Source organism: Polyodon spathula, chromosome 15 (assembly GCF_017654505.1).
Source record: "Polyodon spathula isolate WHYD16114869_AA chromosome 15, ASM1765450v1, whole genome shotgun sequence".
In the NCBI taxonomy this organism is placed as follows: Eukaryota; Metazoa; Chordata; class Actinopteri; order Acipenseriformes; family Polyodontidae; genus Polyodon; species Polyodon spathula.
Window position 1 is genome coordinate 18,874,629 of NC_054548.1, and position 16,534 is coordinate 18,891,162.

General features: G+C 37.3%; 1 protein-coding gene across 1 annotated transcript in view; it reads left to right on the forward strand.

The window, feature by feature from the left end:
- LOC121327875 (integrin beta-like protein 1) overlaps positions 1-16,534 on the forward strand; it is an 87,383-nt gene that overhangs the window by 49,870 nt on the left and 20,979 nt on the right. The window lies entirely within an intron of this gene.

Below are 16,534 nucleotides of genomic sequence, written 5' to 3' on the forward strand. Positions count from 1 at the left end.
GAAAAAAAAAAAATAATAACAGGTTCTATTTTAGCAACGCAAAATTTTCTCAAAGCGACTTCGCTCGCAGCTGGTTTGGATACTTCCAGTGACTTCTAAGTTATTCACTCGCATCGCTCGCATCCAGTGTGGATGCAGCTTGGCCCTTATACACCAGACGTGAAACGAAGAGCGACGTGACGCGACGCGAAGAGCGTCACGACACGACGCGAGAATCAATAAAACCTATGCTTTCCAATAGCACCCTTCACACCAAAGGCAACATGACAAGCAAAGTCACTGCGACACAAATTCCAAATAAAAATAGAACCTGGTCCTATTTATGTGAATTTGTCGCACGACAACTACACAACTGAGTAATCAGAGAACAGCTTCATGTCATGTGGTTTGAAGTCAAGCCCTGTTTCACTTTCACTCGAAATGGAGGAGTAGATCATACTTGCAGTATCTAATTTCTCTGAGCTTTTTTGACAAGAGGCAAAGCAATTATAAAAACACTGAAGCCAAAAACATAATATGGGAGTCGATTTCTAATGATCTGAGCGTGTCTGGTCTGTATAATTTCATACATGACGAAATGAATATCGCCTAATATAGTGCCATTATCATCAGGCCTATAATAATAACGATGATGATAATAATAGTAGTAACAGCAGTAATAATAAGAGTTTTCTCTGCTCTTCTTGTGGCAACTGAAAAGCCGGTTTCAGGAGCTGACATCATTTCCTCTTGCACCATCGTCCCATGTACACATTTAGGATAACTATAATGGGAAACAAAGAAAAAAAAAATCACCAGTGTGAAATACCCTACACTTTAAGCTTGTTCCAATCCTAATATGTTCCTGGAAACCAACTTCAGTAGCAACATTATTATTTGTTAAATGCTTATTCTTATTTACTAGTGAGAACAGGGAGAGGGTTAAATTCATCCCTGCCAAAAAAAAAAAAACATGTGCGTATGCACGTTTTGTTTAATTGTTGATTTATTTTATTGTTAATTATCCCCTGCACCTGGAGGTAATTCTTTAAGAGCTGCCTTCAGTCTGTACTCTGCTGCCAAGCCTGCACTGAAAGGTAGCTGTGTGTTTTTAGCCGGTAAACAGCTTAGCCGTCCGGCTTATTTAGACAAGGTTCCTGAAAAGTGTATAGTCAATGCTCCAAAGGAGCTAAGTGTTTATTTTGTTTGTTTATTTTTGTTTATTAAAAAAAATAGCACATCCGCACTTTAAACTCCATGTTCTGTGTGCTGGGTCATTTGTAAAAGGACTACATGAGTGGCGGTCGTGTTACACTAGCTAAAATTGTCTTGATTGTATACCATACCTCATCAATTGCTGGTCACTTTTGAGTCTTATCATTCTTCCACACAGTGAATATTTTCTCTCCATATAAAACATGTCATTATGATTAGGCTTAAGATCTCTTTGAGAGGGCAGACTCCAAGCACTGGTGAATTAATAATAGAAAAGAGGAGCGGGGACGAATCTGATGATGAAAATTATTCATTTCTCTTTTGATTTATCAAAATATTACTCTGGTTCCAGCTAAAAATAGAAAGGTAAATTGGAAATGAGGTTTTTGGTGCAATAGTAATATGCTGGTTATTGAAGTAAGATGGGCTTAGCCAACCAAAGTGTAACCTGTGAAAGGACTTTGAGGTGATGTGTATGACCTTTAATTATGTTTCATTTCACAGTGGACAATGTGTACAAAGAAGTTATATACCACTGTCAATTTTCTTTTGGACTACATGGATGTAACCATAATGTTTTTGTGATGCAATCTGAGCAGCAAAGCAGGGGCCTCGGGGGCAACTATCCAAAGCTGCCTTTAGACCATTGCGCAAATGTGCATCAGTGATTAGACTTTAATGTTACTGGTGACCAATTATCTATCGCCTTGTTTTGTCATTAAGATAATTTAATGACCCTTTTGTAGAGAAATGATGTATGTATTTAAACTGATGGAATTTTATTTTTTATCTAAACTGTTTTTGGTATGGCTTCCCTTACAAAAAAACAGTTTACCCCCCTTTTTTTTAATAAGAAATTAATTCAATATTGTACAGTATGTCAAGATTATTTGTGAGCAAATCTGGTTTCCTTTGGCCTACTTTTTGTTCGATTTACTGTCAGTTACTGTAGTTGGCTGATTAAATGTTGCCACTAATATTAAAGATATGTAGTATTTAACAGCAAAGACCAACAAATGAGCTGACTCTCAATATGCAGTCCATGCTCTTTTTCCCTGGAGCCTACACGTCTGTATTCATTTAATGAAGCACCTGAAATAATGCTTGAACTGGCATTTATCCCAGAATGGAGCGAACAGTAAAAAAAAAAGTTGACAATAAAGTTAGTGTACTTAGTGTAATAAAATCCTCAATAGGGTCCCATGCCATATAAAAACACAGACTATGCAGTAATTCATTATTTAAATAGGGCTGTATAACTTATGTATGAGAAGTATCAGTGTTACAAAGCATTACCAATAAATATATGAATGTTTCATTAATAACAGCTAATGTGGTGAGACTTGAAATAATTGAAGGATGTACCACAAAACAAAAAAATACTGCTCCCTCTTTTGCTATGGTATTTACTCTTTTTACTGTCACTGTACTTTCACTGTCGCTGACCCCTATCAACTGCTAATTAATTTGTATACACATACTGTAAGCATTAGATAGTAGCCTGTCTTCAAAACATATTTTCCTTGAGTTGTCAAATGCTGTTTGTAAATTGGTCCCCCAGCTAGTGAGAGTTAGGCACTGGTAGGAATCAAGAATGTTTGCTTGGGGTTTCTTTGGGACTTGTCAATGGGCTAGCCCATGTGAGGCTGTGACTTTGGTAGTTAATGGGGTTGACGAGTTAATTAATGGAGCAAGGCATGAGGTATGCGGTAAAGCAGGTCGTGAAGAGCATCAACATATTTTGAGGCTTTTGTTTTGGTTTGCTTCCCATTACGTGACAATACATTTAAATCAATGCTCATGTTTCAGCTGTTCCAAATGACATACTTGTATGCTAATTGTTTGCACTTTGTACAAATTAATGTGCTGAAATACAAACATTTCGATTGGTATTTTCTCGCTGAACTTTGCCGACCTCTACTACAGTAGTAAGGTTGGCACATTATGCATGATTAGTAATTTGAGAGAGGAAACATTCTGATTGTGCAGTTTGTGTGAGTCTTCTCCATCGTAATAGAGGGGGGACAGTAAGGTGGTTGTCTTGGAAACTATACCTAACACGATTGTATTTTATATTGCATTGTACAATTGTTATACTAGGATTGCCCTTTCCTTTATTGTCTGGATTGACCAGTGAGGCATGTCTGTTGAATAGATCCCTATCTAGTGTTTTCTCTCAGAGGTCATGTTGCTTGGACATGGCCAATTCATCTGGGTGACCTTGAAGTGAATGGAAAGCCTGAATTAATTCTGCTAAAGTCATGTCATTAGTTTTTGCATAAAGGGATAACCTTTCAAATGTATTGCGTATCCTTTAAGATTAAGATAAATCTATAAAATGGTATGACTTGAAAATACACTGGTAAGGGCAAATATATAATATATATATATAATAGCATCATATATCATAATATCAGCTTGTCATATAATATATATATATATATATATATATAGCTGTCCGTATATTGGATGGCTAGATACAGTTGGAGTCTCATTACATTATTAGAAATCACTGGAATGTCTCAGAGAATTTAAAGTAATGGTAACCATCTTGTTTACAGTTAGAGATGTACAGTAAAGCTATAAAACTGAGTGACCAATTACCAACAAAAAATTCCCAAAGGTAGTAAGTAGACCTGCTGATTTGGATGAAGAACAATTAAATGAACTGGCAGATAGCAAAACAGAAAAATAAATAAATAAAAAAATAAAATAATAATAATTTGTTGTCTTTTATACTCGCTCACCCCGACTTTGTCACTTCAAATAATGTATGTATCATATGATACGACTTGCCTTATTGGTACAAATCTACAATAAAGACACAGGGGCTGATTTCTAACTCTAAACATGTTCCACCCAGTTCGTTCATATAGAATTGTGAATATAGAATTAAAGTGGATTCAGTAGTACAGATCGACTTATTGCACAGTTAATAGGTTTCATGATGTTTCAATGGAAAAACAAGTCAGGGAAACAATCTCAAAACAAACACATTCAACCTCATGATTTATTGCATGCAATGAAAATTCCCAGAACCCTACCTATAGTGTATGTCACCTTGTCTGTTATATTCTTCATAATTCATTGTACAGTATCAATAATGTGCTGAAATAGTAAATGGTGTCAAACTGACAGAATCTTACACATCGTAACGATAGTCTGGGCTGTTTTACAAGGGTTATGTGTCCTCAATACATTTTTTTTTTCTTAGTTCTTCACAGATGAATTACCACATGCCCCAGCAATGTTATAAGGAAATGGATTCTACATTCGACATAGGTAAACATAATAGGATACTGCTGCTTCGGCGACTGGGTGAATAACAAGATCTAACAGCACTCATCTAGAGCTGCGCCTGAGAGCAAACGCTTGCTGATTTCACATTCTTTCTTTAGTGGAATTTCCTTGAGGAAACACCTGCAATTTTACATTTGTGCTGAGCCTTGGGATATCTTTTTACCATTTAGTTTGGAATGGAACATTCATCTATCTAGATATAGATAATATATTATACACCAGCTATTAAACATGTCAATACAACATGTTGTGTGTGTATGTATGTGTGTATATATATATATATATATATATATATATATATATATATATATATATATATATATATATATATATATATATACTCACACAAATAGTTAGTTGCTCTTAATAAATACTGGTGTAAGAACTGTCTCTTGTCGGTTATTTGGTCAGTGGTGCAAACAACATATGTTTGCCTGGACTCTCTGTAATCAAACCAGTTATTATTACTGCCGCTAGTGCTGTGAATTTGTCAGATGTTTTTTTTAACTGTCTACAGCCATGATCTAATGGTGAGTTTCCAGGTTTCACTGGCTCAGGGTAGAATATTCCTGCTCCAGTATGAGAACTGTGATGACCAACTTTGGGGTGGGGACAAAAAATTACAGATATCTTGCACCACTAAAGCCTGTGAATTATGCTAAACCAGGATCCAGATTTGTTAGAGCCAGGTGGACTTTACTGTGCTCCGGGGGATATTCAATGCCTTGGAAATGTTCTTATATCCTACCCCTGATTGGTGCTTTTGAAGAACCTTATTCCGGATTTGCTTTGAATGTTTCTTCGTCTTCATGATGTAGTTTTTGTTAGGAAATGTACTGACCAACTGTGGGACCTCCCGGAGACAGGTCTATTTAACCTGAAATCATGTCAAACACCTTAATTGCACACAGGTGGACTCTATTCAACTAATTATGTGACTTCTAAAGACAACTGGTTGCACCAGAGCTTATTTAGGTGTTTCATAGCAAAGGGGGTGAATACTTATGCAATCAATTATTTTCTGTTTTATATTTGAAATTAATTTAGAACAATTTGTAGATTGTATTTGTCAAATTGACATTATGGACTTTTTTTGTGCTGATCAGTGCCAAAAACTCCTAATTAAATCAATTTTGAATCCATGTTGTAACACAATAAAATGTGGAAAAGTCCAAGGGGGGGTGAATACTTTTGAGAGCCACTGTAAAGGCATTTTACCATGATTTTAAAATTATTTCAAATGTGTCTATAAATACAAGTGATCCAGGATGATGATGGGGGGAGGGGGGGGGGGGGGGGTGCAGGTTTTGAATTGTTTTTAACTTAATTGACATGATACTGGCTCTTTAAAACATTATCATTGCAATTTAAAAAGGTTTAACACGGCTAAGGTTTTAAAAAAACAAACATGGAATGAACCATTTCACTAACCTCCACCGTTTACTGTATGCTAAATATCATCCCTGATTAATTATCTACGGACGGCTGCAATCAGTTTGTGGAATAAATTACACTTCCGAGGCCGCAGTTTAACAGAGCAAAATAGTCCAATTTGACTTGCAGATGTTACTGACTCCTCTTTGACTGGCATCCAAAACATCACAGAAAGTGCTGAGATGCTGAGCAGTGTATGGTATTAATCAGTAAATCGTTTACACTGTGTTTATATTAATGCCTGCAATCAATTCCTCCAATCTTGGGAGCCTGATTCTATTACATTTCAAGGGCTAAATAAAAGTGTAGCAGCATGTTTACCCGATAGGCAGGGCCCTACCAAATTCATGGTACATTTTTGTAGATTTCATAAAAAAGTAACATTTTAAAAATTCTTAAATTTCACACTCTCAGTTATTTAAATATTGATTTTCGTGGTTGTGTAACAAAGTATGAACATGTAGTTAAAAACGGTAAAATATATGGTAAATATATGGTAAACATTCAAAGACATGTCACTAACAAAGTAGAAACTCTAACAGAAAATAAAACTGAAATCCAGAGGCTCTGTATGATTTTTGCGTTTCTGTTATGACATAAAAAAAAAAAAAAAAAAAAAAAAAAAAAATCTGGTCTTAAATGTCATTGTATGCAACAGTAACTCAAAAACTATTCTGAAATGCTGTTCTTCATTTCCTGTAAATACCTGTCTGTATTTAGACACAGTTCTCTCTGCATCCATGAAGTTTGTTGGAATTTACAGACAGTGCCACGCTAGGGACAGGTCTGTTGCTGGACAATATATCCAGAGGTTCAAAATATAAACGTGAAGTCTCTGAAATTACTGACATATTCATTTTTTTTTTTTTTTTTGTCCTGCGGTGCTTTTAATGTATTTTTCAGCTCATACTACTGCTTGGTATATATTTGGCTTCCAAATTATTTTACATGATCCACTGCAGTAATGATTGTAGCACTTTTTGGTTTATTTTGGACACTCATTGGTCTAATTTGACTCGCCTGACAGTCCTTGAGATCTGTAGCTTATACTAAACCCAACCCGGATGCCCGTGTCTATCAGTCAGTGAGTAATCAATAAATCCTGTCCAGTTCATGATGAGCTTTCTTTTTTAAATTGAAACAAGCTAAGTCACATCAGGAACCTGTAACTGTAGAAATAACTGAATTGGATTTTAGTGCGGGGTAAAAGTACACAAAACGGACCAGATTTCACGGCGCAGAATTTATTTCACGGCCCGTGTCACGTTTTTCACGGACGTGAAATGGATAGGGCCCTTACTGATAGGAATTCAGTCACCTTGCTGCAAACAGGTTTGTTATTTTAAGCTGAATTGCCTTTAAAGAATATGGTCTTGTGATGAATGTAATGGGACACATGCAATGACATAAGGATGGCTATAGAGCTATCTTTAAATCCCTGGGTACAGTGGGTGAGGCCTGGACTGGGGAATCCTCATTTAGCACAAAATAATCAGGCCTATTCATCTACACCACGATGCTCACCCTCATACACTTTACACTTCACCACTCATCCTAACTGCATGATTCTTAGGGCACTATAATCTTACAATTTTCTTCCTTTCATTGTCATTTACAATACAGAGTGTAATACAGTACCTTGTTCACAACAATGACAGTACTATATTAAACTGTACACTTTTTTTCTCAGTTCTTCAATCTGCAACAGTAGGTACAAGGTCACATACCAAGTATGTGATTTGATTAAGCTGATTGATTCACATTGACATATTGTTTTTCACTCTGAGCCATGATGCAATACCAATGACCTATAGAGGACCTGGTACTGTTTTTCTAACATGAAGAACAGGGCTAGGATGTTGGTATTTGTGGACGTTACAGTAAAGTCTTCTGTCAGCCAGATGCCTGTATACAAAAAAGTAAAAAATACAATGTACCCTCTATAGCAGTTGTATTTTTTACATGAGCCCCCCTTTAAAATTTCCATAACTTTTTGTGCTCCCTCCCCCCCCCCCCCCCCCCCCCCCCCCCCAATATAGCGCAGGGGGGGGATAGTAATATTAATAAAATATGTTATTGCAAGTCTATTGTATAACCACAGCACACTCAAACTCAAAGCCCTTCACAAAATAACTTCAGATAAACTACATTTAGGTTTAAAATGTATGGGATATAAGCTTATCAATTTAAAGAGAAGGGTGTGTCTGTTTTTCTGCTGACAATATGTCAATTTGTGGAGAAATCTTCGAAACAGAAAGCCTGAGGTTGTCTTCTATTTAAGTCTCGATCGGTATTTCATCTTGAGCACAGCCAATGCCGAAAATCCGACTTCACACAAGTAAGAGGAGCCGAACGGCAAAAGAGCTTTGATTGCGTGTTTTGTCAGAGCCGAGTATTCCAAGCCTGCCTTCAACCACACCTCTCCAAGAGACTGTCTTTTAAACTGCATTTCAAGGGTTTCAGCGAGAAACAGTTGTGTAATCTAGTCATCCTGGGGTGTGACACTTTCTGGAAAATATTTATCAAGATAGGCTCCGAGGGAGGTCAAATGAATCGTGGTGGAATCAACAATGCTGGATATGTCTGATTCTGTCTCCTCGATAGCGTCACTCGATTTTTGTTTTCCATAGTTCAACCTTTCTTTTGAACGCAGAGATTTTGCGGGTCGAGTCGAACATTGTGTTTTCGGTTCCTTGCAATGAAAGATTCAATGAGTTCATTTTTTCAAAAATATCAGCGAGGTAGGCTAAACTTGTAAGCCAGTGGGGATCACACAGCGTGTCTGCTTTAAAGTAACTTGATGTCCAAAAGGAAAATCTTCACCTCGTTTGTCAGTTTCTTACTGCAACACCTTTCCTCAGGACAGCCATCTAACCTCGGTGTGCATTAACAGGGCATCATGCACGCCTCCCATGTTGGCACAAATGGCTGAAAACAAGCGTGATTTTGTAGGCTGTGCCTTAATAAAGTTCAGTATTTTAACAGCAGTGTACAACACATCACTGAGTTCTTGCTTCATATTTCGAGTCACGAGAGCTTCGTGCTGTATAAAGCAGTCGTTCCACAACACATGGGGTGCGATCTCAAGCACTTTCAAACCTTCTGTTACCCCATCATAGAAGGGGCTCCATCAGTGCAGATTGCAACGAATGCTTCCCACTTCAGTTGGTTGTCATCAAAGAAGTTGTTGAGAATGTTGAACAACTAGGGTCCAGTCGCACGCCCTTTTATTGATTTGCAGAATAAAAAGTCTTCACATATAGAACTTTCATGAATGTACCTCACATAAGCAATTGAATAAGCCTCATTTGCCACGTCAGACTCTTCATCCAATTGAACTGTGGATTCAGAGGCTTGCAATCATGTAATAAGTTGCTCATGGACATTCTCTGACATATTTGAGATTCGACAACCAACCATGGTGTCGGACAGTTTGAATACCACTGCTCTATAGTACCAATCGCTGTTAGATAACTTGCAAGCACGCTCATAGTGCCTAGTGTAAAACACTGACCCCACTGGGCATTCCCTGAATGACAGTGGAAGAATTCTCCAGAGGTACGTTGTTCCATAGTTGAACAAGGGCGTCCGCCTGGGCTGCAATATGCAATTGCAGTTTGGATATTATGACCCCACTAGGAACGTGTGGTCCTGATATCTGCTGTACAAGGAGTGAAGTTACAGTGTGGTGACAGGATCAATAGACTTCAAAGTGAATAGAGTGAAAGTAAAAATAAAGAAAACTAACTGATGCAAGTATGTTCTGCTAAATGAAGAAAAACATATTTTAAATCCATTTAAATGTTTAGGGAGGGACTAAAACCTGACTGACTTAGCTATTTGTCTGAATTAGTATTTCCTGTGAATTTCTCTACTTTTTGTGGATGTAGATCAAAGTCATGTGTTTTTTTTTTTTTTTTTTTTTAAGCAGCACACATAATTTAGGATTAGATTTTCACAAATATATAACAAATCTAGTATATTGTCACAATCAGTCTTTGGGTATTAGTCTTAATATATCCTTTAAGAAGGGATTTTATAATCTGCTGATTTGAAAAGCTTTCGTATTTTATCAACCATTTCTGTATAATGTTTTTAATTTGTTTGTTATTTTCACAAGTATGCTGAGCATATGGCATAAATACTTCTAAATGGGAACATTTTAGTAACTGATTAGCAAGACTATCAGGACACCCTATATAAACAGCAATGACTCATTCTTCACTCTCTGTCCTTTCATTTCCTCTGTTGATTGAAGGGTTTGCCTAAATGCTAAGGTTTGGAAGAGGCCACAAGCTAAAAGACAGCATTTATTTGTCTGCCTTTTCCTTTGTTAGAGTTCTGTCAGAAACACACAATCAGTAAAATAGCATCAGCTGTAATTTATTCTTGTTTAAACTAATGCTATACATGTAAGAGCAAGATCACACTTGGAAGCAGCAAGGATAAACATGAATTAATGTGTTGAGACATCAAGAAAGTCGCCTCTGCAAAGAACAAGAGAGAATTAGATATTCAGGCGAGGTCAGAACAAAAGATCAAAATTCAGGGATGAAAAACTGACCAGGAATTTAATCACAAGCGACAAACTCTGTCAATTTTTATTAGGTTTCCTCTTGATCTGATTTATTTAGTATGCAGGGTGTTCACATTTGGAGAGAATGTATGTAAATCTATGTGTTTAATTTCTACTTTTTTATGTGATGAAGAGCATACAGATATATGTGTAATTTGTAATGTGTACTGTAATATTTGTGAACACTGTTTTCACCATGTTAAGAGCCATGCATTTTTCATTAGATTGTAAAAACAAAGTATTAAACTAAATTCCGTCAATTCTCTTTAATACAAATTTCAAGGAAAAGCAAAAATGTGCCTTCTCAGTAATTCGTATTATCAGGTGTCTAAAGCCAAACCAATACTGTCAGTTTTTATTGAAGTAACATGAGCACTAAAATCAATTTTCAAGTACAAAACAATGACAAGTTTTATACATTTAAAAGTACTGCATGTTTTAGTGAAAATAGGATTCTAAGTGAACTTTTAAAACATATACATTGCAAATAAACTGCGCTTAAAACCTGCATGTCCCATTCTGACCACCGGCATTTTAAAACCACAAAAGCAAGGTTTCTTCAACTTCAGGGTATTGAGCAAATCAGAAATATTGACGACTTGCACCCACAGTTTGCTGTTCATAAGCATGTATTATTGTATCTCATTTTTTCAGAATGGTTGATGGGAATGTTGAAAACTTTAGCAACATCTTTCTTTTTCTTGTACGCAAGGATAGTGCACATTTGTGCATGAGTACTGTGGCAACTCAAAATACATCCTAGGATCTGTAGTCCCCAAACAGCATTACAGTACAGAGGGGTTAATGTGGATGCAAGTTCATACATTTCCCAATATCCTTCAAGTGTTCGAACTAGGGCGTGGTTAACATGTTTCTTCCCTGGGAGGCCTCCGAAATAATTAATGTTAACAGGATATTTGTGTTAAGTGAATTTGTATTATCAGAAGTAATTTACAGTGAGCAACTGCTAAGTTTAGCCAGGACCTTGTAGAAAATGTGTACTATCAGGAAATGTGTCTAATCCGAGTTCATTTTAACGAGAATTGACTGTGCGTTGATTCTCCTTTTATAACTAGTGCCAGATATAGTTAAATAAAATCTGCCCAAAAATACAGTTTGCTATAAATCAAATTATTGAGTCACTATCTGGCCGGTTTATTCACAGACCCTGATTAGCAGTAGCAGTAACACTTTAACATAAGTGTCTTTAATTCCAATGTAACTAACACATGATTCCCTACTGAATTCCTATTGAATTCAAAAGTCACAAGCATGAGTTCATGACATACTTTTCATGACTTCATAACATTTCCCTTAATACACGTGAAATAATCATGAATAGACACTTATTTAAAGTGTTACTGCAATAAACAACTTTTTCATGTTTTTATTTGTTATATTTCAATAGATGTATGTAATAGAAAGACGTGAAAGGGCTAATGGTAACCCATGGAAATGGTATTTTATTCTGAGGACTACTGATGGTTCCCTACAGTAGTGCAGTTCTGTCAGCAGGGCTCAGGTGCAGGCCAAGGTAGCCACACAAATGTGTAGTTTGAGGGAGATAAATTATGATACCACCTTGATCATGCAATGTATTGCTGGTGCACCCAGTGTCCATATGAGATTGTCCTTGCCATGCTGCCCTAATGTACCCTACACATTCTACATTCATGCAACACATTTGTTTCTGTACCATGATAAAGTGGCCTGCCTATAATCATCCTTTAAATTGTTCATCCTCAGGTACCCCAGCTCAAAATGTATTGATAGAAGTGATTGGTTGGTATGTCTGTTATGACATTATTGGGCTGATGTAAGGATAGGTGTAGTGCAAACGATTGCAGCTGCAAAAAACAAAATGCCTAGGCAATTATTTTGCACTGCGGCCTGTGTAAGCTTAAGAACAATGCAAAATACTCAACACGCACAAATAATGAGCTGCAATCATGATAATAAGGGTCACAATGAGCTCTTCGTTTGCATCAGGTTATTTAGCAGCTGCACTTCCAGCCCAGAGGTGAGGTGAGTTAGGGGTACAGAGAGCAGTAGGTGCTGTGTGAGATTTGTTGAGCATGAAAATCAAACCAAACAAAAAAAAATATGTCAGAGGAAGGGCAGCAAAGTCCTCTTGGTGCACAAAAAAGAAAGGAAATGTTTTCTGAGGAGCTGAGAGTCCTTGCAGATGAGGTCACTTCGCATGAAATTGAGTTATTTGGAAAAGCCTCTGTTAGCATGAGTTATGCTACCAAAGAGGCCATATGGTCCTCGATAGTGGAGAAAGTCAATGCTGTCAGTTACCAAGACAAGTCCACCAGGTGAAGAAAAGGTGAAATTCAGCTTAGGTCTAGGATGATCTGCGAAGAGGGATGATAATTATCGCATCCTCTGGCATCTTGAACAAAGTGACCCTAGGTTTGAATATGTGGGGTCTTCTCCATCTTGCCCTTTCTCCTTCCAAGGTTTTCCTGCCTGTCCTGTACCACAGCAGTCATCCTGAGGTCAATGACATGTCTCTGAAGGTTTCATACAGCTCTTAATTACTCGCTTCTACAAAGGTTTGCACGTTGTAAGAGGAGGTGCAACGTTTTTAGAGGGTCAGCAATTGTCCAGCTGCAAGGCAAAATCCTTACATCTCATTATAGTGTTTGCGCCTACTTAGTATTCTAGATCCCTGCCCAATCCCTTGTTCTTTTCTTCATTTGAATACATTTCAATATTGTTTAAATGTTACTTTAATAGAGAACAACAGCAGATGAAAACAATTCTTTACAGATGCCACATTTTTAGTTGTTGCTAAAGCCCCCCTTTACGGCCCATGCAAAACAATGATTTGGGCAGCAATATGGGTGTTTTTCACATTTGCCTGCAGAATAAAAGTGCATAGTCTGATGAATCCTTTTCCTTCTTGATTCTAATTGTATGCACTTCAAACACCCAGACAGCTTTTTTTTGGTGCAGTAGATGTACAGACTTCATCTTGTCTTTATGTATGTGCAGTTCATCTTTTGTTACCCCTGATTTTGCAAATGTGCTTTAGGCAACAGTGCACATGCCATTAAAAACATGCTATTAAAAACACCCTTCACGAAAGTACATCTATTCTTCGAGTTCAATTATTTCTAAATTATCCAACTAATGTGCAATTTCAGACTTGGATACTTTACTTATCTCAAATGACTAATTTAAAGTGTGGATTTGTTCTTCAATGCACATGTTTTAATGGGTTGCATATTAGATATTGAAAACCTGAACTTTTAATAAGGTAACGTGGGCACATTTGTTGTTAATACACATACGATATAAATCTGCACTGTAACTGTAAGAAGCCTATTGACCATAATCTTATTTTGTGATTCTAGAGGCAGCGTCCATACAGTCATCAACAAGCATTCTGAATGAGTAAAATAATTTATTGCTGTTCTAAGATAGATACTTTAGAAATATGTGTGTGTTCATCCCTTTAAAAAAAAAAAAAAAAAAGTCCTAAAGTTAATTAGAACAACATTTTGGCAAGAGCCTTCAACAGTCCTTGTAAGTACCTAGCAAAGTAATTTAAAATGAATTGTAATAGGTTAAAAGGTTTGTTTGTTTCTCAATAATAATAATGGCGGTCTTGTGATTGTGATCTTCAATAGAAATAGTTAAATTCTGAGACAAAAAGAAAAAAACAATGAAACACAATACAGATTGTAACATCATACGAACCGCACGAACACATCTTGAAACAAAACAATACTGTAGGGTTAATTCTACAGGACTCTTCAGTGCTGTCAGGTAACTTGGTGAAGCATGTCACAGTACAATAACACACAGGTTAAATAGCATATGAAAACCAGCCCCCCTCCATGTCATGACATCATCTGTTGCCATGGTACCCAGACCATACAGCAACTGGTTATCTACAAAGAGGTTTGATGGGTTGCTATGCAGTATGATGCTAGCAGGTTGTTGTTTACCTTCTTACCTTGAGTAACCTCAGTGTGCTGGAAATCTGACATCAGTAATGTTGTGAGAATGTAGCAAAGACAACCTTGATGGAAAGTAAATATTCTGGTGGTTTACAAATTAATGAAGTGATAATCTGTAGCAGAAACTTCATATAGTTAACATTTTGGTGATTCAATCTTTACAATGCAGCTGACATCTTACAGCAAATGAATTATCAACTTAAAAATCTCAGCTGACACCAATGCTAATTACAGTCTGTTCTTTAAGGACACATCTACTTACATGTAAAATATACCCCCAGAAAGGTTTCGCATTGTAAAATTGCACTGTACAGTAATTTGGCAGTTTCCCATGCTTTTCCAATGCTTTCCCCATGTTTTTCCCATAATACATGGCAGCAATCATTTACACTATAAGGAAAAAAACAGTTTGACCATTGTTCCATAGTCCAATTTCTGTGTTCTTGTGCATATTTTCGTCTTGTCTTATTATCTTCAAGTATTGCTCATCCTTATAAGACAGCTTCTTGTCAGTCCTGGGTTTGTCAATTACAGATGATGTTTCTCTCTACTTGCTGATTATGCCTCGGGTACCACACATTGAAAATTGAGTGATGCAGATGTTTTTCCTTCTCTATGCAAGTCAAGGTTGCTATAATAGTAGAAAACATTAGTGGAGGCTTTGAGTAACTTGTTGAAGCTTAGTAGTTTATTTAGCAGACACCTTTATCCAAGGCAACTTACAGAGATTAGGGTGTGTGAACTATGCATCAGCTGCTGTCACTTACAATAACGTCTCACCTGAAAAACAGAGCACAAGGAGGTTAAGTGACATGCCCAAGGTCACACAGTGAGTCATCCAGGATTTGAATCGGCTACTTCTTGGTTACAAGCCCTTTTCCTTTAGCCAATGCACCACACAGCCTCATATACTGTGGCTCTCAAAAGTATTCACCCCCCCCCCCCCCCCCCCCCCCCTTGTCTTTTCAACATTTTATTGTGGTACAATATGGAATCAAAATGGATTTAATTAGGAGTTTTTGCCACTGATCAACACAAAAAAGGCCGTAATGTCAATGTGAAAAATCAAATCTAGAAATTGTTCTAAATTCATTTCAAATATAAAACAGAAAATAACTGATTGCATAAGTATTCACCCCCTTTGCTATGACACACCTAAATAAGCTCTGGTGGAACCAGTTGTCTTTAGAAGTCGCATAATTAGTTGAATGGAGTCCACCTGTGTGCAATTAAGGTGTTTCACATGATTTCAGGTTAAATAGACCTGTCTCCGGGAGGTCCCACAGTTGGTTAGTACATTTCCTAACAAAAACTACATCATGAAGACGAAGAAACATTCAAAGGTTGAAGTTCTTCAAAAGCATCAATCAGGGGTAGGATTTAAAAACATTTCCAAGGCATTGAATATCCCCCAGAGCACTATAAAGTCCATTATTAAGAAATGGAGAGAATATGGCACAACTGTGAATCTGTCTAGAACAGGCCATCCTGAAAAACTATCTGGGCAAGAAGGGCACTAGTCAGGGAGGCCACCAAGAGGCCTATGGCAACTCTAAAGGAGTTACAGTCTTCCTCGGCTGAGCTGGGAGACACTGTGCATATGGCAACAATTGCCCAGGTGCTTCACAAAACTGGCCTTTATGGGAGAGTGACAAAAAGAAAGCCATTGTTGAAAAAAACTCACATCAAATCTCAGCTAGAGTTTGCCAGAAGGCATGTGGGAAACTCTGAGACCAAGTGGAAGAAGATTCTATGGTCTGATGAGATCAAAATAGAGCTTTTTGGCCTCAACGCTAAGCGTTATGTTTGGCACAAGCCTAACACCGCACATCATCCTGAGAACACCATCCCTACCATGAAGCACAGTGGTGGCAGCATCATGCTATGGGGATGCTTCTCTGCATCAGGGCCTGGAAGAAGATAGAGGGCAAAATGGATGCAGCAAAGTACATAGAAATCCTGGAGGAAAATCTACTGGGACTTGGGAGAAGATTCATCTTCCAGCAGGACAATGATCCAAAACATAAAGCCAGAGCCACACTGGAGTGGCTAAAAACAA